The following is a 22,916-nucleotide window of genomic DNA, read 5'->3' on the forward strand; positions in this document are numbered from 1 at the left end:
CATAACTTGGCTATCAGGAGGGGACAAGAATTGCCAGATGGGACTGCCGGTCCACCTCAGGATAGAGGAGAGACAGTAGAGGAAGAAGATGAGAAATTGAGATGAGGAGGAATTTCTTCTCTCAGAGGGTTGTAAATCTGTGGAATTCACTGCCTCAGAGAACTGTGGAAGCTGGGTCGTTGAATAAATTTTAGACAGAGATAGACAGTTTCTTAACCGATAAGGGAATAAGGGGTTATGGGGAGCAGGCAGGGAAGTGGACTTGAGTCCATGATAGGATCAGCCATGATCGCATTAAATGGCGGAGCAGGCGCGAGGGGCCGTATAGCCTACTCCTGCTCCTATTTCTTAGATTCTTATTAAGAGTAGATGGACGATGATTTGACCTCAGGGAAGACAATCAGGCTGACATTGAAACTATGCCCCCACCCCACTCTAGACGCAGGAAAGGGCCTGTGGTGGCTATGCAGCTGCAAGACTGTTGTGTCTGCAGTTCATAAATGAACGGTTTGCATTACATTGGTGAGTTGCAGTTACAGTTGATTTACGTTACGTTTAATGTTTGCCTTTCATGGCATGGACTCGTCAGTGTTTATATCTTTAACGGTACTGCTATCTGAAGCACAACAATGTTAAGTTACATTTTAAAAATTTAATGTTAATAAATATTTCTTTTAAATTTACAAACAGAACACAACACAACAGTACCCCCCTCCTCCACCACAAATTTTGAACATTTACACATAATAGTAAATTTTATAAACAACAACTACAACAACAATGTTAATAAACACAAGCACCCACCCCACCAGTGAAAAATTGAACAACAACAACAACAACAAACAATTTAAACAACCACCCTAATAACCAACCCACCCACCCAACAGGCAACAACATTTTTTAAATTAAAAGTAGAATAAGTAACACTCCCTCCCTCCATCCCTACCTGCAACCACACCCCTCCTTTCTTTTCTCCCCCCGGGTCTGTACCCCACCTCTTCCCCTCCCCCCCACCAACTCCAAGCTGCTTTTCTGCAGTGCACCTCGAATGCTGCTTCGGTGGGGCAGAGGGGATGGGGGGTAGGGTGACGGCAGATCCATTGATTGGAAATGTCCTCTCCATCAATGGCCCAAGGAAATGTCCTCTGAGCCAGAAGCAAGAGCTTCCTCTTGGCTCACAGGTGTCTCTAGCAAGGGGGGTGTGCGCAACTTGGGGTTCAGTGCCAGATTCCGGGACCAATGATAGCCCTCTGGCATCCGTGTTCCTGGTTGTTCTCTCCAGGGTCACCGCTATACACTTCATCTTTTCGTTGATGTTCGTGAACAGAGTGGCAACCTGTCCAGATAAACCACCCATGGCCTGGAGGAGCTCCCGACCGATGTCAACGCTCTTCCTGGACAAGTTGACCATGTCCACACTTAGATCCACCGTTCTGGGAGCAGACCGACTACGCCAAACCAACCTCCGCGGGGTCGGTGCCGGCATGGAACCACTCGGGGTGCCCTGTGTCAAAGTGCTTGGCCCCATTACCTCCTCGGTCGAAGAGGACGTGGCCGCAGGAACACTGGTGGATAGTGCTGCAGGCTCCTCCTCCATCTTGTCACTGCCCTCAGTGGAGAGGAGGACCTGCAGCAGGATGGGCGAGATACGTAGCTCTTCGCCCGCAGAAACGATGACAACCTTTGGATCCTGAGGTGTCTGCGGTTCCTGCCAGGCCTGCTGCACTCTCGGCTGAGCTAGAAAACATAAATGAGGTAATTAGAGAAGGGGGTGCTAGGGTCACATGGGAATGCAAACGCTACACAGGCATATGCACGAGAGCAACATGACTGCTGTAAAAATAATGACAGACATTTCATTTAATGAACATCACGATAATATAAAATCTGGATTCCATCACAATGGTTTTCATGATCCCATCATTAATTACATAACATTACATAACATTGCATCAATCATATACGTAATATTAGCAATCATCAATCATATATTATATGGAAATGAATGGCATTAATTTACTTTACATCACCCAATGGTTTCTACTTTACTCATGCGGCACGAGAACAGGTTCCAAAGCAACACAGGTGGCCAACCGGTTGTGGACACCCACCAGTGCCAGCACCCGCTCCTCGAGATCTGTGAGGGCGCTAAGGTCGGCTTGACCACCACCCGTGTGCCGCTGCTCGGCCCTATTCCTCGAAAGTTTCTTCTGCAAAAGTGACAACAGCATGGCATGGAATCAGATCATTGCTAAGTACTTTTACAGATACAACAGATAGCAGATTACTGACAGATATCATGTTATTATTAGTAATAATAATAATAATATTACGCAACACAATACACATGCTAGTCCACCGTAAATGTTATACATATCGACTGTGTGGTTATATCTACCATCTGCAAATAACTTGTTTAAGATCGAGGTTTGGATTAAATGATTACTGGTCTAACTACAATACATCAGATCTGCATTTAAATTCATTGTTGCATCATTACAATTACAATTATATAAACATAGAAACATAGAAACATAGAAAATAGGTGCAGGAGCAGGCCATTCAGCCCTTCTAGCCTGCACCGCCATTCAATGAGTTCATGGCTGAACATGAAACTTCAGTACCCCCTTCCTGCTTTCTCGCCATAACCCTTGATCCCCCGAGTAGCAAGGACTTCATCTAACTCCCTTTTGAATATATTTAGTGAATTGGCCTCAACTACTTTCTGTGGTAGAGAATTCCACAGGTTCACCACTCTCTGGGTGAAGAAGTTTCTCCTCATCTCGGTCCTAAATGGCTTACCCCTTATCCTCAGACTGCGACCCCTGGTTCTGGACTTCCCCAACATTGGGAACATTCTTTCTGCATCTAACCTGTCTAAACCCGTCAGAATTTTAAACGTTTCTATGAGGTCCCCTCTCATTCTTCTGAACTCCAGTGAATACAAGCCCAGTTGATCCAATCTTTCTTGATAGGTCAGTCCCGCCATCCCGGGAATCAGTCTGGTGAACCTTCGCTGCACTCCCTCAATAGCAAGAATGTCCTTCCTCAAGTTAGGAGACCAAAACTGTACACAATACTCCAGGTGTGGCCTCACCAAGGCCCTGTACAACTGTAGCAACACCTCCCTGCCCCTGTATTCAAATCCCCTCGCTATGAAGGCCAACATGCCATTTGCTTTCTTAACCGCCTGCTGTACCTGCATGCTAACCTTCAATGACTGATGTATCATGACACCCAGGTCTCGTTGCACCTTCCCTTTTCCTAATCTGTCACCATTCAGATAATAGTCTGTCTCTCTGTTTTTACCACCAAAGTGGATAACCTCACATTTATCCACATTATACTTCATCTGCCATGCATTTGCCCACTCACCTAACCTATCCAAGTCACTCTGCAGCCTAATAGCATCCTCCTCGCAGCTCACACTGCCACCCAACTTAGTATCATCCGCAAATTTGGAGATACTGCATTTAATCCCCTCGTCTAAATCATTAATGTACAATGTAAACAGCTGGGGCCCCAGCACAGAACCTTGCGGCACTCCACTAGTCACTGCCTGCCATTCTGAAAAGTACCCGTTTACTCCTACTCTTTGCTTCCTGTCTGACAACCAGTTCTCAATCCACGTCAGCACACTACCCCCAATCCCATGTGCTTTAACTTTGCACATTAATCTCTTGTGTGGGACCTTGTCGAAAGCCTTCTGAAAGTCCAAATATACCACTTCAACTGGTTCTCCTTTGTCCACTTTACTGGAAACATCCTCAAAAAATTCCAGAAGATTTGTCAAGCATGATTTCCCTTTCACAAATCCATGCTGACTTGGACCTATCATGTCACCATTTTCCAGATGCACTGCTATGACATCCTTAATAATTGATTCCATCATTTTACCCACTACTGAGGTCAGGCTGACCGGTCTATAATTCCCTGTTTTCTCTCTCCCTCCTTTTTTAAAAAGTGGGGTTACATTGGCTACCCTCCACTCCATAGGAACTGATCCAGAGTCAATGGAATGTTGGAAAATGACTGTCAATGCATCCGCTATTTCCAAGGCCACCTCCTTAAGTAATCTAGGATGCAGTCCATCAGGCCCTGGGGATTTATCAGCCTTCAATCCCATCAATTTCCCCAACACAATTTCCCGACTAATAAAGATTTCCCTCAGTTCCCCCTCCTTACTAGACCCTCTGACCCCTTTTATATCCGGAAGGTTGTTTGTATCCTCCTTAGTGAATACCGAACCAAAGTACTTGTTCAATTGGTCTGCCATTTCTTTGTTCCCCGTTATGACTTCCCCTGATTCTGACTGCAGGGGACCTACGTTTGTCTTCACCAACCTTTTTCTCTTTACATACCTATAGAAACTTTTGCAATCCGCCTTAATGTTCCCTGCAAGCTTCTTCTCGTACTCCATTTTCCCTGCCCTAATCAAACCCTTTGTCCTCCTCTGCTGAGTTCTAAATTTCTCCCAGTCCCCAGGTTCGCTGCTATTTCTGGCCAATTTGTATGCCACTTCCTTGGCTTTAATACTATCCCTGATTTCCCTAGATAGCCACGGTTGAGCCACCTTCCCTTTTTTATTTTTACGCCAGACAGGAATGTACAATTGTTGTAATTCATCCATGCGGTCTCTAAATGTCTGCCATTGCCCATCCACAGTCAACCCCCTAAGTATCATTCGCCAATCTATCCTAGCCAATTCACACCTCATACCTTCAAAGTTACCCTTCTTTAAGTTCTGGACCATGGTCTCTGAAATTACTGTTTCATTCTCCATCCTAATGCAGAAGTCCACCATATTATGGTCACTCTTCCCCAAGGGGCCTCGCACAATGAGATTGCTAATTAATCCTCTCTCATTACACAACACCCAGTCTAAGATGGCCTCCCCCCTAGTTGGTTCCTCAACATATTGGTCTAGAAAACCATCCCTTATGCACTCCAGGAAATCCTCCTCCACCGTATTGCTTCCAGTTTGGCTAGCCCAATCTATGTGCATATTAAAGTCACCCATTATAACTGCTACACCTTTATTGCATGCACCCCTAATTTCCTGTTTGATGCCCTCCCCAACATCCCTATTACTGTTTGGAGGTCTGTACACAACTCCTACTAACGTTTTTTGCCCTTTGGTGTTCTGCAGCTCTACCCATATAGATTCCACATCATCCAAGCTAATGTCTTTCCTAACTATTGCATTAATCTCCTCTTTAACCAGCAATGCTACCCCACCTCCTTTTCCTTTTATTCTATCCTTCCTGAATGTTGAATACCCCTGAATGTTGAGTTCCCAGCCCTGATCATCCTGGAGCCACGTCTCCGTAATCCCAATCACATCATATTTGTTAACATCTATTTGCACAATTAATTCATCCACCTTATTGCGGATACTCCTTGCATTAAGACACAAAGCCTTCAGGCTTGTTTTATTAACACCCTTTGTCCTTTTAGAATTTTGCTGTACAGTGGCCCTTTTTGTTCTTTGCCTTGGGTTTCTCTGCCCTCCACTTTTCCTCATCTCCTTTCTGTCTTTTGCTTTTGTCTCCTTTTTGTTTCCCTCTGTCTCCCTGCATTGGTTCCCATCCCCCTGCCATATTAGTTTAAATCCTCCCCAACAGCACTAGCAAACACTCCCCCTAGGACATTGGTTCCGGTCCTGCCCAGGTGCAGACCGTCCGGTTTGTACTGGTCCCACCTCCCCCAGAACCGGTCCCAATGCCCCAGGAATTTGAATCCCTCCCTGCTGCACCACTGCTCAAGCCACGTATTCATCTGCGCTATCCTGCGATTCCTACTCTGACTATCACGTGGCACTGGTAGCAATCCCGAGATTACTACTTTTGAGGTCCTACTTTTTAATTTAGCTCCTAGCTCCTTAAATTCGTTTCGTAGGACCTCATCCCTCTTTTTACCTATGTCGTTTGTACCAATGTGCACCACGACAACTGGCTGTTCTCCCTCCCATTTCAGAATGTCCTGCACCCGCTCCGAGACATCCTTGACCCTTGCACCAGGGAGGCAACATACCATCCTGGAGTCTCGGTTGCGGCCGCAGAAACGCCTATCTATTCCCCTCACAATTGAATCCCCTATCACTATCGCTCTCCCACTCTTTTTCTTGCCCTCCTGTGCAGCAGAGCCAGCCACGGTGCCATGAACTTGGCTGCTGCTGCCCTCCCCTGATGAGTCATTCCCCTCAACAGTACCCAAAGCGGTGTATCTGTTTTGCAGGGGGATGACTACAGGGGACCCCTGCACTACCTTCCTTGCACTACTCTTCCTGCTGGTCTTCCATTCCCTATCTGGCTGTGGACCCTTTCCCTGCGGTAAGACCAACTCACTACACGTGATACTCACGTCATTCTCAGCATCGTGGATGCTCCAGAGTAAATCCACCCTCAGCTCCAATTCCGTAACGCGGACCGTCAGGAGCCGGAGGTGGACATCCCGCACACGTAGTCGTCAGGGACACCGGAAGTGTCCCTGAGTTCCCACATGGTACAGGAGGAGCATAACACCCGACCGAGCTCTCCTGCCATGTCTTAACCCTTAGATACACTTAAACTGGTAATAACAATGTTAAAAGTTACTGACCAATATAAGAAGAAAAAGAAAAACTACTCACCAATCACCAGCCAATCACTTACCCCCTAGGCTGTGACGTCACCTTTGTATCTTTGCCTTCTCCCTGTAGCTGCACCGGCACGCCTCTCGCCGACCCCGGACTCGCGCTGCTCCGAGCTCCCGCCTCCTCGACTGACTGCTCGAACTGCTCGACTCCCGCTGGCCTTTATAGGCCTCTCGCCGACCCCGGACTCGCGCTGCTCCGAGCTCCCGCCTCCTCGACTGACTGCTCGAACTGCCTGACTCCCGCTGGCCTTTATAGGCCTCTCGCCGACCCCGGACTCGCGCTGCTCCGAGCTCCCGCCTCCTCGACTGACTGCTCGAACTGCTCGACTCCCGCTGGCCTTTATAGGCCTCTCGCCGACCCCGGACTCGCGCTGCTCCGAGCTCCCGCCTCCTCGACTGACTGCTCGAACTGCTCGACTCCCGCTGGCCTTTATAGGCCTCTCGCCGACCCCGGACTCGCGCTGCTCCGAGCTCCCGCCTCCTCGACTGACTGCTCGAACTGCTCGACTCCCGCTGGCCTTTATAGGCCTCTCGCCGACCCCGGACTCGCGCTGCTCCGAGCTGCCGCCTCCTCGACTAAATAAATATAAATAAATGTAATACTTACTCGTCCGGACACAACAAGGTCATTCCAGCACTTCCGGCGCTGGTTCGGCTCCTTCACCTCATGGGTATTAGCAGAGATTACCTTTGCAATCTCTGACCATATTCATTGATAGACGGGGAGGCGGGGCGGAGTGGGCGGCGGCGGCGGGCAGGGAATAGACCCGGGGATGTGGGGGGGGGGGGGGGTTTCCCAGCCCATGCCCACACCGGGTCAATTGTGCCCACCAGTTTTCAACTTCTGCCACTAAGGTAGCATTGGCTTCCTAGCTAAAGTGCATCATCATCATCATCATCATCATCATCATCATCATCAGAGGCAGTACCTCGAATCGAGGATGACTTGCATCCACATCAAATTATGGATCTAAAATTCCAGATCCGAACTAAATCTTGAAGGGTGGAAGATGCCTATGCTTGGATTTTTTTAACGTGTGGTGACCGTTGCACATCAGCCACCACCACACGGGCTTGACAGAGCTAGGTCTTGGTCCAGTAGCAAGGATTAACCAAGACGACTGGAGACCAGCTCTGCTGCATGGACCTAGTGTGCACACATATCGCAGTGTGGGCTGGCCTGTGCTGCCCCTGGGCCCTCACCTCTTCTGGGCCCCAAACTCACGCCTCTCCCAGGCCCCAATCACATCCCTCTAGAATCTCTCGCCTCTCCTTCGCCCCGACCTCGCCGTTCCAGCTGTATCTGCCCATGCTCCAATCCCGACCTGGATCTTGGTGACTTCACTCTTCACTGCCGTTGCTCTCCTGCTGCAGCACATGCTGCTCCCTGGAGTGCTATGCTGCCATGCTGCTCCCTCCACTCCCCGGACTGGTCCGATGGTGCTCGCAGTGCATAACGCGTCTACGACCTCCCATCTCTCCTGCCTCCACCATTTCCTCCTCCTCCTCATTCATCCTTCTCTCACTACCTTCAACTGCATCCATCATTTTTTTAATCAAAGATATCAAAATCTCTCAAAGAATAATACAAATAATAATGCAATCCTCTCCTCACCAACTTTCTTAGCTATTTTTTCACAAAAAAACTCTAAATACTGTCAAATAATTAATCCAAAACAGCACCACTACAATCTCGACAAGCTTTCTCCTCTTTCTCTCTCTCTCTCTCTTTCATTTCACTCTCTTCTGCGCATGTGCAGATGACCCCATACATCCTGAAACGTGGGAAAAGACCGTTGCTATGGACACCAGCCTTGCACGACTGAAAAAAACGCTAACGCCCATTTCACATCGCTGCGGCTTACGCCCAAATTATAAAGTGGAAACTAGCGGGTTTGAAAATGGGCGATATTCCGGCGATCACAAAAACCAATATAAATGCTAACACTGGAAATATCGCCCACTTTTGGGTGATCTAGAGATTAATGCAAAGTCTAGCCCCTTGAAATTAAAGTTAGAATGGTACAGTACCTCACAAGTCATCAGATAAATCATTCATGCATTATGTTGCTTTTATTTTTCATTGGCATGAAATATCACTCCAATCGACAGTGAAATTATTAGTCATTGTTTGGAATAAATATGTGTAAATCTATGTTCTTCCAAGTTGAGCATTCTTTATTTCACAATGTTTGAGTTGGCCATGAATCATATTGGCCCAGAAACTCCTGTAACACCATTCCCGCGGGCAATCTGGTAAAATAAAGAAAAAAAATGCGCAGTTACCATTCTCTCCTGCGCCCTCTTGAACTTTCAATTTTGTGATGAAGATTCCCGGGCAGCGTATGATGTCACGCCACCCGGGAACGCAGCGCGCGCGAAGCCTGTGGCTGTCAAAAGGAGCTCATTAACATAGGCCACACCCCCGATTTTTTTTTTACCTTCAGTGCTGCAGCTGTTTTAGAGATCACGACAAAGCTTTGAAAGGTGAGATTTTTCAATGATTTTTTAATCTTTTAGAATAGTTTAAAGATTGTTTAATTTATTTTAAACATTTTACCAGTTTTAAACACATTAAAAGTTAATTAAAGCAATATAAAGACTGTTAATAACCGTTTAAATAATATTTTAATTAAGTTTATTGTTTAACCTGACCATTGCTGTAATTTTGGGGAGAGGCACCAGTAAATGGGGAGATAAGGGAGGAGCACCAGTAAACTTGCAATGATGTTTGTGTGTGAAAGAAGGTCAGAATGTTTTCTAGGGTTAAAAATAGAAATAAGGAGCTTCCCTTGATGGCTAAGTTGGACCACGCAGACTAGGAAGATCAGATAATTATACCTGGTCTATGCTAAGTTAGCTGAAGCCAGCAGCAAGCTGGAGACACCAGACCAGACCAGTATACTATAAACCATTATAGCAAGCTGGAGACACCAGACCAGTGTACTACAAACCATTACACAAAGCAGCAGCTACTTTTACTATTGAAATGTTTCCATTCAACATGCAGCCTTCAAAGCAGCTATAAAGGACAATCTCAAACAATCCTTCTATCTACAGTGCTGATGTCAGGCTTTAAAAAGTAAAATTCCCATAATGTACACTAATTACCTGGTTCCTCCAGCACCTCTGCACATAGAATGCAGACTGTCCGCCTGCTTTATCTCGCGCGGAACTTTTGTGCCCTAATCCTGGGCAGAAGATCTCTAAAAGTCGGAAATTTGCGCGAGAACGCATAGCTCTCTAGCGCATGGGGAAGACCTGTCAAGCTCCAGCTTCACAGGTCGGATAGGCCGGTTTTCAGCGCATGCGCATTGTGCGCTGAAAACCGGCTTTTCCGATGCCTTCCCGAGTCCGTAGAAACTTCGTACGGGCCCGGGACATTGGAATTTCTATTTCAATGTTTTCAAACTGAGCTACTTATTATTCATGTCATGCTTTCACATCAAATGACTAATTGTTACATTCAGCATGATTTACTTTTCATTACATGATGAAAAAAATGGATTGTGTACAAAGTGGGTGGCAGCAGTGCACTAATGAATATAAATACCTACACTAAAATCTTTAATTGTCTTACTTTGAGCTCGGAATCAGAACTGAAAATAAATAATCTCAGGTCATTATATTTAATACAAGTAGTACGTCTTGGTTTCCTTGAAAAGTAAAAAATACCGATTGAAGTCAAAAATAAAAACATTTAAAGCAAGTTGGTCAAAGAGAAAATACAGGGTTATATTTCAGATGGTGAATCTTTGTCAGAACTCATACATTTATGATCAAAGGTCTTTACCTGATAGGCATTTATTTGGAATATACTGAAGGAGATTACACAGAAATGGCACACTATGTAATATTTTTTGATATCACTGATAATCTGATCATATCGTTTAAAAAAAGCATCAAAGTCTCAGCAATTTCTTAGAGGGCGAAATTCAATAGCCCCCCGAAAACAGGCACGGGGATCGCGATGCACGATTAACCCGTGCCTATTGCTTCCGATGCAACCAGCACACAAATTGAAATGTTTTCAGCCAGAGCTAAACATGCTGTTGAGTGGCTGCATACCTCAGCAGGGAGCCCAAGTTTGTGAAAGGTTAGCACCACTTAAAGCTAGTTTCCACTATTTAAAGCCAGCCTGCATCTCTTAAAGGGGAGGAGCATTCTGGCTGGAGCAGATGCTGGAAGTGGTTGTGGAAGAGAGTCTGAGCAGGAAGAAGACTGAAATATGGTGCAACAGGGGAGAAAGCATGCACCAAAGTTCTCTGACACTGAACTAGAGGAATTCGTGGAGAAGTTCCATGGGGGCCAGACGGCTCCTCAGACAAACTCTGCAAAGGCAGTGGGAGCAGATAGCTGTGGTGATCAATGCCAGGAGTCAAGCCACGAGGACATGCATACAGTGTCGCAAAAACATAAGAACATAAGAAATAGGAGCGGGAGTAGGCCATTTGACCCCTCGAGCCTGCTCCGCCATTTAATAAGAGCATGGCTGACCTGATCATGGGCTCAGCTCCACTTCCCTGCCCGCTCCCCATAACCCTTTACTCTCTTATTGCTCATAAATCTGTCTATCTCTGCCTTAAATATATTCAATGACCCAGCCTCCACCGCTCTCTAGGCAGAGAATTTCAGAGATGAACAAGCCTCTGAGAGAAGAAATTCTTCCTCATCTCAGTTTTAAACGGGCGACCCCTTATTCTGAAACTATGCCCCAAAGTTCTAGAATCCCCCATGAGTGGGAACATCCTCTCTGCATCTACCTTGTTGAGCCCCCTCATTATCTTCTATGTTTCGATAAGATCACCTCTCATTCTTCTGAACTCCAATGAGTATATGCCCAACCTGCTCAACCTTTCTTCATAAGTCAACTCCTTCATCTCAGGAATCAACCTAGTGAACCTTCTCTGAACAGCCTCCAATGCAAGTATATCCCTCCTTAAATAAGGAGACAAAACTGTACACAGTACTCTAGGTGTGACCTCATCAAAACCCTATACATGTGTAGCAGGACTTCTCTGCTTTTATACACTATACCCCTTGCAATAAAGGCCAACATTCCATTTGCCTTCCTGATTACTTGCTGTACCTGCATACTAAATTTTTGTGATTCATGCACAACGTCCCTCTCTACTGCAACATTTTGTAATTTTTCTCCATTTAAATAATAATTTGCTTTTTTCTTTCCCACATTATACCCCATCTGCCAAATTGTTGCCCACTCACTTAGCCTATCTATATCACTTTGCAAAGTTTTTGTGTCCTCCTCACATCTTGCTTTCCCACACATCTTTGCATCATCAACAAACTTGGCTACATTACACTTGGTCCCTTCATCCAAATCATTAATATAGATTGTAAACAGTTGAGGCCCCAGCACCGATTCCTGTGACACCCTATTGTTACTGTTTGCCAACCGAAAAATGACCCATTTATCCTGACTCTCTGTTTTCTTTTAGTTAGCCAATCCTCTATCCATGCTAATATATTACCCCCAACCCCATGAACTTTTATCGTGTGCAATAATCTTTTATGTGGCACATTCTCAAATGCCTTCTGGCAATCCAAATACACTACATCCACTAGTTCCCCCCTGCTTGTTACACACTCAAAGAACTCCAACAAATTTGTCAAACATGATTTCCCTTTCTTAAAAGCATGCTGACTCTGCTTGACTGAATTAGGCTTTTCCAAATGTCCTGCTACTGCTTCCTTAATAATGGACTCCAGCATTTTCCCAACGATAGATGTTAGGCTAACTGGTCTATAGTTTCCTGCTTTCTGTCTACCTTCTTTTTTAAATAGGGGTGTTAGATTTGCAGTTTTCCAATCTGCTGGGACCTCCCCAGAATACAGGGAATTTGGTAGATTACAACCACTATCTCTGCTGCCATTTCTTCTCTTAAGATCCTAGGATGCAAGCCATCGGGTCCAGGGGACTTGTTGACCTTTAGTCCTATTATTTTACCGAATACTACTTCTTTAGTGACGGTGATTGTTTTAAGTTCCCCCATCCCTATAGCCCCTTAATTATCAATTATTGGGATGCTTTTAGAGTGTTCCACTGTGAAGACCAATATAAAATATTTGTTCAAAGTCTCAGCCATTTAACCATTCCCCATTATTAATTCCCCAATCTCATCCTCTAAGGAACCAGCATTTACTTTAGCCATTCTCTTCCTTTTTATATACCTGTAGAAACTCTTACTATCTGTTTTTATATTTCTTGCTAGTTTACTTTCATAATCTATCTTCCCTCTCTATTATTTTTTAATTCTTTGTTGGTTTTTAAATGCTTCCCAATCCTTTGGCTTCCCACTAGTTTTGACCACTTTGTATGCCATTGTTTTCAATTTGATACCATTGTTTATTTCCTTAGTTAGCCACGGATAGTTATCCCTTCTCTTAAAGTCTTTCCTTCTCGTTGGAATATATTTTTGTCGAGAATTATGAAATATCTCCTTAACTATCCGCCATTGCTCATCAACTGTCTTACACTTTAATCTATTTTCCCAGGCCACTTCAGCCAACTCTGCCTTCATACCTTTGTATTCTCCTTTATTTAAGCTTAGGACACTGGCTTGAGATCCAACTTTCTCACCTTCCAACTGAATTTGAAATTCAACCATGCTATGATCACTCTTTCCTAGAGGATCCTTTACTGGGAGATCATTTATTAATACTGTCGCATTAAACAGTACCAGATCTAAGATAGCCTACTCCCTGATTGGTTCCGTAATGTACTGTTCAAGGAAACTATCCCGGATACACTCTATGAATGCTTCCTCAAGGCTACCTTGACCAATTTGATCTGTCCAATAAATACGAAGATTAAAATCACCCATGATTATTGCCGCTTCTTTTTTACAAATCTCAAGAAATTCAATGACCTCACACAAGTGGTCAAAGTCAGTGAATTCATCAACTGAACTACTAGACTTACACTCTGCTCATCGCGTCATCATCATCATCATCATAGGCAGTCCCTCGAAGCAAGGATGACTTGCTTCCATGCCAAAAAGGGATGAGTTCACAGGTGTTTCAATGAAGAACCTACATCAATGACTTAGATGAAGGAATTGAGTGTAATATCTCCAAGTTTGCAGATGACACTAAGCTGAGTGGTGGTGTGAGTTGTGAGGAGGATGCTAAGAGGATGCAGGGTGACTTGGACAGATTAGGTGAGTGGGCAAATGCATGGCAGATGCAGTATAATGTGGATAAATGTGAGGTGATCCACTTTAAGGGCAAAAACATGAAAGCTGAATATTATCTGAATGGCGGCAGATTAGGAAAAGGGGAGGTGCAACGAGACCTGGGTGTCATGGTACATCAGTCATTGAAAGTTTGTATGCAGGTACAGCAGGCAGTGAAAAAGGCAAATGGTATGCTGGCCTTCATAGCTAGGGGATTTGAGTAGAGGAGCAGGGAGGTCTTACTGCAGTTGCACTGGGCCTTAGTAAGGCCTCACCTGGAATATTGTGTTCAGTTTTGGTCTCCTAATCTGAGGAAGGTTGTTCTTGCTATTGAGGGAGTGCAGCGAAGGTTCACCAGACTGATTCCCGGGATGGCAGGACTGACATATGAGGAGAGACTGGATCAACTGGGCCTGTACTCACTGCAGTTTAGAAGGATGAGAGGGGATCTCATGGAAACATATAAAATACTGACGGGACTGGACAGGTTAGATGCAGGACGAATGTTCCCGATGTCGGGGAAGTCCAGAACCAGGAGACATAATCTAAGGATAAGGGGTAAGCCATTTACGACTGTGATGAGGAGAAACTTTTTCATTCAGAGAGTTGTTATTCTGTGGAATTCTCTACCGCAGAGAGTTGTTGATGCCAGTTCATTGGATATATTCAAGAGGGAGTGAGATATGGCCCTTATGGCTAAAGGGATTAAGGGGTATGGAGAGAAAGCAGGAAAGGGGTACTGAGATGAATGATCAGCCATGATCCTATTGAATGGCGGTGCAGGCTCGAAGGGCTGAATGGCCTACTCCTGCACCTATTTTCTATGTTTCTATGTTTAATATTCCAGATCCCGAACTACATCGTGAAGGGTGGAAGATGCCTGTGCTTGGATTTTTTTAACGTGTGGTGGCCGCTGCACACCAGCCACAACACGGGCTTGACAGAGCTAGGCCTTGGACCAGTGACAAGGATTACCCAAAACTAACTGGAGACCAGCTCTGCTGAACAGACCGAGCGCGCACACATATCGCAGTGTGGGCTGGCCTGTGCTGCCCCTGGGCCCTCACCTCTTTTGGGGCCCTGATTCACGCCTCTCCTGGGCCCCGGTCATTTCCCTCTATGGACTCTTGCCGCTTCTTCTCCCCTCTTGCTGTGCCTGCCCGCACTGCAATCAGCGACCTGGCTTCATAGCCGTCGCCCTCCTCCTGCAGCAGCACGTGCTGCTCCCTGCAATGGTAGCCGCACGCTGCTCCCTCCAATGGCACTACATCCCCATCACTCACCTACCAACAACCTTTAGCAAACAGGATTCATACATCACATTCATAGCTTCACCTCACCCTCACACATTTAGCACTGTGGCAAGCCTCACACCCATACCTCACAGCTTTCACACACTGTCAGCTTTTCAACCATGACAGGCACATCCAAACGTTGCACCATACTGACACATTTCCCTCTCTCTTGAAGGACAAGCTTGTGCATAACTGGAGGCAGCAGGTGCTAGCTGGTAGGGAACAGAGAGAGCTGCATGAACTTACCCCAATGGAGCAGATGGTGCTTGCCATCATTGGAGTGGCCATCGCCGAGCCTGTGGCCAGCGGTAGGGCTGAAACCATTGAAGATGACGGTATACTAATCCTCCTTCACACATCCCACTCCTCCATCATCCCACAATGTTGGGCAGAAATCCGGCCTCCCTGTGTCTGTTCAGAGATTCTACGGACCCGGGAAGACATCGCAAAAGCTGGTTTTCAGCGTGCAATGCGCATACGTTGAAAACCAGCTTTTCCGATCTGTCAAGCTGGAGCTTGAAAGATCCTCCACATCTCGGGAGCGAGGACATTTGCAAGGGTAAGATTGCGGGATTTACCCATATCTTGCCCAGCAAATATCCTCAAAACTCTTGCACCTGATAAAAACAGGCGCACAGCCTACTTTTACGGGCGTAAGAGTTTTAAACACACAAAAATGTTGTAAAATAAAAAATTTTAAAACACATTTTATTGTTAAAAACCCTCCCCACTACGGTAAGTTTATTTTAAACCATAATTTAAAACTCTTTTTTTTTTAAATCAGAAAATATATTTTTTTTAAATACATAAATAACTTTAATTTAAATTAATAAAAATATGTTGTGCACGTATTCTATCTTTTATTATTGGTTTTGTGTGTTTTGGGGGCTGTTTCTCATTTATAATAATGAGAACTCCAAATTACGGAGTTCCCATTATTATAAATGAGAATATATTATACCTGATTGGCTGTCCAGAGCCATGTGACTCCAACTCCAGGCCTGCGCATGTCCCGATGTGCACGCGCTGCGAAGCGCAGTCAATGGAGGCCTCAGGACCGGGATCTTGCGTGAGCTCAGCAGCTTCAGGTAGGTGGGCATCTTTTTTCTAGAATCCAGTCGAAAGCCCATGGGAAGGAGAAACCGGGATTTCTGGGCCGTTATTTGATTTAAAAGCTGCAGCATGCACTTCTTACTTTCCCCCCCTCACCATACTGCAACCTTTACCTTGTGCCTTTTTCCTTTCAGATACCCCAAAACTGGAGCCTGGCCAGGCAGTGGTGGAAGAGCAACAGGTGGAAGAGAAAGAAGGCAGTGATGATGAAGCACAGCTCCGTCACTCGATTTCACACTCGCAGCCACTAGCTCAGATACTGACACTCCGCGTAATTTAGAGGAGAGCTTAGATGTGGGATCTGCACATGGTAAAACACATGAGTGACCTGCAGCCAGGACAGGGGGCAAGGGTAGTTCAGGTGACTGCTTCTGGAGGGCGAGTTCGCACATGAGTTCTGCTGCAGGGGATGCAGATGAGCACTTCAGTGGGGCAGGCTACAGAGGAATGCTGATTTGTATGCACAATTAAATGCTTGGTGCATTAAATGCATTCAATGTCAAGGAGCATGGAGGAAGCCGGCACCAACTTGGCACAGGGCTTTGCACAGAAGTTGGAGCCCATTCTTTCCAGCTTGGAAATGGTGGCCAACTCCGTTCACCTGCTAATACAAAAGAAAAATACAGCGGATACTGGAAGTCTGAAATAAAAACAGAAAATGCTGGAAAAACTTAGCAGGTCAGGCAGCATCTGTGGAGAGAGAAACAGCGATAACATTTCAGTTTGATGAATTTTCATCAGAACTGGAAATGTTTTAAGCAAGTACAGAGTCTGGGAAAGCAGACAGGGGTGGAAAGAACAAAAGGGAAAGTCTGTGATAGGGTGGAAGGCAGGAGTGATTAAATGACAAAAGGGATGATGGTGCAAGGCAAAAGAGGAAGGTAATGGGACAAGTAAAGGATCAAAAGATCAATCTAAAGGAGATGTAAATGAGAATAGCAGAATCATCAGCAACAACTGCCATCCGAAACAATGGGGCATGGTTATGATCTGAAATTGTTGAACTCAATGTCAAGTCTGATAGGTTGTGAAGTGTCTAATCGAAAGATGAGGTGCTGTTCCTTGAGCTTACGTTAAACTTCATTGGAACAGTGTAGGAGGACTAGGATAGAGAGGTCAGAGTGGGAGTGGAGCTGACAATTAAAATGACAGGCGACCGGAAGCGCGGGGTCACGCTTGTGGATTGAACGGAGACATTCCGCAAAGCGATCACCCAATCTGCATTTGGCCTCCCTAATGTAGAGGAGACCGCTTCGTGAGCAGCGAATACTGTATACTAAATTGAAATCGCTGCATCACCTGGAAGGAATGTTTGTGGCCCGGGACGGTCGGAAGGGAGGAGATAAAAGGGCAGGTGTTGTATCTCCTGTGTTTGCAAAGGAAGATGCAGTGGGAAAAGGAGGGGGTGTTGGAGGTGATTGCGTAGTGGACCAGGGTGCCGCGGTGGGAACAGTCCCTCTGGAATGCTGAAAGAGGAGGGAAAGGGAAGTTGTGTTTGGTGGTTGGATCATGCTGAAGATGGTGGAAATGGCAGAGGATGCAGTGACTGAGCAATGCCTTCTTCCGAGGTTCAAACTTACAAATAACTTTAAAGATTAGGACTGCTCTTCTTGTTGCAGTCATGCTCTCTATGACATAAAGCACCTATGCCACAAGTTCCTTCTAGGTCACTGCAGAGCACATATGTCATCAAATGACTGCTGCCATATTTGGTCAATTTCCCAGTGGAAATGACCCAACAATTGGCGAGGGAACAGATTTTCAGATACAGCCTTTCAGGTTGCTCAAGAGTGCAGGATATTATAGATGGACAACGAGTTGGCCATTAGGGTTCTGTAAAATAACCCAAATGCATCAACAGGAAAGGATTTCCCTCCATTTATGTACAGGTAGTTTCCAGTAAATTATCTCATTCTACACATTAATACCCATTACATAGAGGGTAGCCATCCTGTGTTTATTCTGCTGCAGCAAGTCTGCCTCACTAACATCTGGAGACTTGTGCTGCAATTGGGAGAGCTGTCCCACAGACTAGTCAAGCAACAGCCTGACATAGTCATACACACAGAATCATACCTTTCAGCAATTGTCCCAGACTCCTCCATCACCATCCCTGTGTATGTTCTTTCCCACCAGCAAAACAGACCCACCTGAGGTGGTGGCACAGTGGTAAATAATTGGGAAAGAATGGCCCTGGAAGTACTCAACATTGAATCCAGACCCCATGAAGTCTGATGGCTTCAGGTCAAGCATGGGCATGAAACCCTCCTGCTGAATACTACCTACCACCCTCCCTCAGCTGATTAATCAGTATTCCTCCATATTAAACACCATTTCGAAGAAGCACTGAGGACAGCAAAGGCACAGAACATACTCTCGGTGGGGGACTTCAATTTCCATTACCAAGTGTGGCTTGGTAGCACTACTGACCAAGCTGGTCAAGTCCTGAAGGAAATAGCTGGCAGGCCAGGACTGCGGCAGGTTATGAGAGAACCAACACGAGGGAAAAACATTCTTAACTTCGTCCACACCAATCTACCTGTTGCTGATACACCTGTCCATGACAGCATTGGTGGCAGTGACCACCGCATAGTCTTTGTGGAGATGAAATCCTGTGTTGTGTTGTGTGGCATTACCACCATGCTAAATGGGATATATTCAGAACACAACTCGTAGCTCAAAACTGGGGACCCATGAGGAGCTGTTGGCCATCAGCAGCAGCAGAATTGTATTCCACCACAAGCTTTAACCTCATGTCCTAGCATATCCCTCATCCTACTATTAACATCAAGCTAGGAGACCAACCCTGCTTCAATGAAGAGTGCAGAAGAGCATGTCAGGAGTACATAAAAATGAGGTGTCATCCTGGGGAAGCTGCAACACAGGACTATTTGCATGCTAAACAACGGAAGCAGCATGCTATAGACAGAGCTAAGCAATCCCACAATCAACGGATCAGATAAAAGCTCTGCAGTCCTGCCACATCCAATCATGAATGGTGGTGGACAATTAAACAAGTAACAGGAGATGCATGCTCCATGAATCTCCCCATCCTCGATGACAGCAGAGCCCAGCACACAAGTGAAAAAAACAAGGCTGAAACTTTTGCAACGATCTTCAGTCAGAAGTACCGAGTGGATGATCAACATCGGCCTCCTCCTGAGCTCGCCACCATCACATAAGCCAGTATTCAGCCAATTCAATTCATTCCATGTGAAACCAAGAAATGGCTGAGCAGACTGGATACAGCAAAGGCTATGGGCCCTGATAACATCCCAGCTGTAGAGCTGAAGCCTTGTGCTCCAGAACTAGCCATGCCTCTAGTCAAACTCTACCAGTACAGCTGCAACACAGGCATCTATCTGACAATGCGGAAAACTGCCCAGGTATGTCCTGTCCACAAAAAGTAGGTCAATTCCAATCGAGCCAATTACCACCCCATCAGTCTCCTCTCAATCATTAGCAAAGTGATGGAAGATGTTGACAATAGTGCTATCAAGCGGTACTTACTCACCAATAACCTGTACACCAATGCTCAGCTTGGGATCTGCCAGCATCACTCAACTACAGACCTCATTACAGCCTTGATCCAAACATGGACAAAAGAGCTCAATTCCAGAGACGAGAGTGACTACCTTGACATCAAGGTACCATTTGACCGAGTGTGACATCAAGGAGCCCTCGTAAAATTGAAGTAAACGGGAATCAGGGCGAATTCTCTCCACTGGCTGGAATCATACCAAGAACAAAGGAAGTTGGGTGTAGTTGTTGGAGGTCAATCATCCCAGTCCCAGGACATCACTTCAGGAGTTCATCAGGGTAGTGTCCTAGGCCCAACCATTCTTCAGCTGCTTCATGAATGACCCTTCCTCCATCATAAGGTCAGAAGTGGGGATGTTCGCTGAAGATTGCAGTGTTCAGTTCCATTTGCAACTCCTCAGATATTGAAGCCGTCAATACCCGAAGGCAGCAAGACCTGGATGATATTTAGGCTTTAGCTGATAAGTGGCAAGTAAGATTCGCACCACACAAGTGCCAGGCAATGATTATCTCCAAAAAATGAGAGTCAAACCATTGCCCCTTGACAGTCAAAGGCATTACCATTGCTGAATCCCCCACCATCACCATCCTGGGGGGGGGGGGGGGGTCATAATTAACCAGAAACTTAACTGGACCAGCCACATAAATACTGTGGTTTCAAGAGCAGGTCAGAAGCTGGGTATTCTGTGGTGAGTATCCCACCTCCTCAATCCCCAAAGCCTTTCCACCATCTACAAGGCACAAGTCAGGAGTGTGATGGAATACTCGCCACTTGTCTGGATGAGTGCAGCACCAACAACACTCAAGAAGCTCGACACCATCCAGGACAAAGCAGCCCACTTTATTGGCACTCCATCCACCATCTTAAACACTCACTCCCTTAAACACTCACTACTGGTGCACTGTGCCTGCAGTATGTACCATCTACAAGATGCACTGCAGCAACTCAGCAAGGTACCTTCCAAACCCACAACCTCTAACACCTAGAAGGACAAGGGCAGCAGGCATATGGGAACACCATCATCTGGAAGTTACCCTTCAAGTTACACATCATCCTGACTTGGAAATATATTTCTGGTCCTTCATTGTTGCCAGTCAAAATCCTGGAACTCCCTCCCGAACAGCACTGTGAGAGTACCTTCACCACAAGGACTGCAGCGGTTCAAGAAGGCGGCCCAGCACCACCTTCTCAAGGGCAATTAGGGATGGGCAATAAATGCTGGCCTTGCCAGCGACACCCACAAACCATGAACAAATAAAAAAAAGCATTTTTGTATGAAAGAGCCAATAGAATGAATAATTGGATCTTGGGAGACCAAGGTGACCTTTTGCTCCCATGCCTCTCACCCCATTTAGAAACCCTTACACAGTAGTGTATATGGCAGAATGGTGGTTATGTTTCTGGACTAGTAATCCAAAAGTCGAGCCCAATTAACCTCAATTATGAGAGAATATGCGGGAGAAATTCATTCGTGCCTCCGTTGCGGCGTTGTCCCGGGCGGAGCGGTAAATTTTCCGTCGGCAAATGGATTGCGTCTGCCGCTGCAAAATTCATCAGCTGGACCCTGAGTTAGGAGCTGAGTGCTAAGGGAGGCGTTGTACACCTCTTTTAGGATGTAGGCCAGCTGAGCAAGCGCCTTAAGAGAGGCCTTGGGGGAAAAAAAACCTGAAAAAAAAACACCAAAAACATTTCCAATACATAACTCATGCCACCACAACATAAATCGCGAAAAAAAAACAATCACAGCCATTATTTACCTCGCTGCAGCTGCTAGAGCTTGGAATGACAACTTCTACTGGCGTTTCCAGCAGGACGCTGTACGGAGTACTATGGGTTGAGCGGCAGCCAAAAATAGAGCCTCTGTTCCCTACCCCCCTGGAAACCGGCACCGAATGTCCCGGCAGGGTGCTGGAAGCTGCCCACCCATCTAGAAGTGCTTACCGCCGCCATTGCCGCCACTCTGGGGCGCTACCAGGGGCGGGGCGGCAGAAGAACGAAAATGCAGCCGAATTATTAGTTCAATACCCAACATGGCAATTTGAGAATAGAATTCATTTAACACAATATATATAATCTGAAAATAAAAGTTGGTATCAGTAAGAGTGAGCATGCAGCTGTCGGATTGTCAGAAAATCCAACTGGTTCATTAATCTCCTTTAGGAGTCGAAACCGGCTGTCCTCACCTGCTGTGGCAATTTCCCTTAATTTAAATGGAAGGATGGATTTAAAATGACTAATTTTAGCCCAAACTGCCAGAAAAAAATGCACCTGCACTGCAGAAATGTGCAGCCCCAATTCTGCAACAATTGTAGAATTAAAGTAAATCATGTTGTCATCAATTGAATGCGACATTCACCTGAGGGACGCCTAGCCTCTTAGATTCTTTGAATTCTGTGTCACTGAAGAAAAAACCTATAGAAAAGGTTAATTGAATCTACCATGGGCATATATGTGACTAGATTTTCTCAGCATTGTCGTTATTATTCAGAATACCAAACTCTGCTCTATCACACCTTTAAGGGAAAAAGGTTAATTTTCAAATAGAAGTGGAAAATGTTGAAAGACAAACAAAAGGTCAATTGGTATCCATAAGACAAATGAGAAGGGGCGATCTGTAATCCCGCATTACGAGTAGGAAACCGCGATCACAGAAAGCGCAGCATGGAAAATTAGTGCTGCAGAATGTAATTTTAAACCCCCACCCTCCTCAGCAGAAACCAGGTGGGTGAACAGTTAAAATGTACGGTGCAATTTACCCTCCCTGATTCTGCTGCCTTCCTGATATTAACCTGTTCTGTTTGGCAGATGAGTGAGACACCCACCAGATAGCAATGAGCTCCTGCTTTAAATATATCGATCGGTCTCCGATGATGTCATCAAGGCCTGGTTGCAATCTTAACTCCAGGCCTTCGGTGAGGTTTCCCCGCCAAGCCAAATATGTCAGGAACAGGAGCTGAGGCTTCCTCCCCACTATGACTGTCAAACACGTATCTTTCTGTTTCAGTTATTTATTGATTTACTTTGCAGTTCTAGCATCTCTCTCTCCATTTCCGATTTCCAGCATTTGCAGTTGCTCTTTTTAGCTTTACTTCCCAACCTGTTTACATGACAGCAAGCAATCCCTTGCTGGGAGCT

At 45.7% G+C, this 22,916-nt stretch overlaps 1 long non-coding RNA gene across 1 annotated transcript; it reads right to left on the reverse strand.

The window, feature by feature from the left end:
• Positions 1 to 1,023: 1,023 nt before the first annotated feature.
• Positions 1,024 to 9,002, reverse strand: LOC139274781 (uncharacterized). Its single transcript, XR_011595603.1, has 3 exons — positions 8,923 to 9,002; positions 2,112 to 2,210; positions 1,024 to 1,737 (listed from the first exon to the last, which is right to left on the reverse strand). It is a non-coding gene; the product is annotated as an uncharacterized lncRNA (long non-coding RNA).
• Between the last annotated feature and the right edge of the window lie 13,914 nt (positions 9,003 to 22,916).

The sequence above is a fragment of the Pristiophorus japonicus genome, chromosome 10, assembly GCF_044704955.1.
Source record: "Pristiophorus japonicus isolate sPriJap1 chromosome 10, sPriJap1.hap1, whole genome shotgun sequence".
NCBI classification, from domain to species: Eukaryota; Metazoa; Chordata; class Chondrichthyes; family Pristiophoridae; genus Pristiophorus; species Pristiophorus japonicus.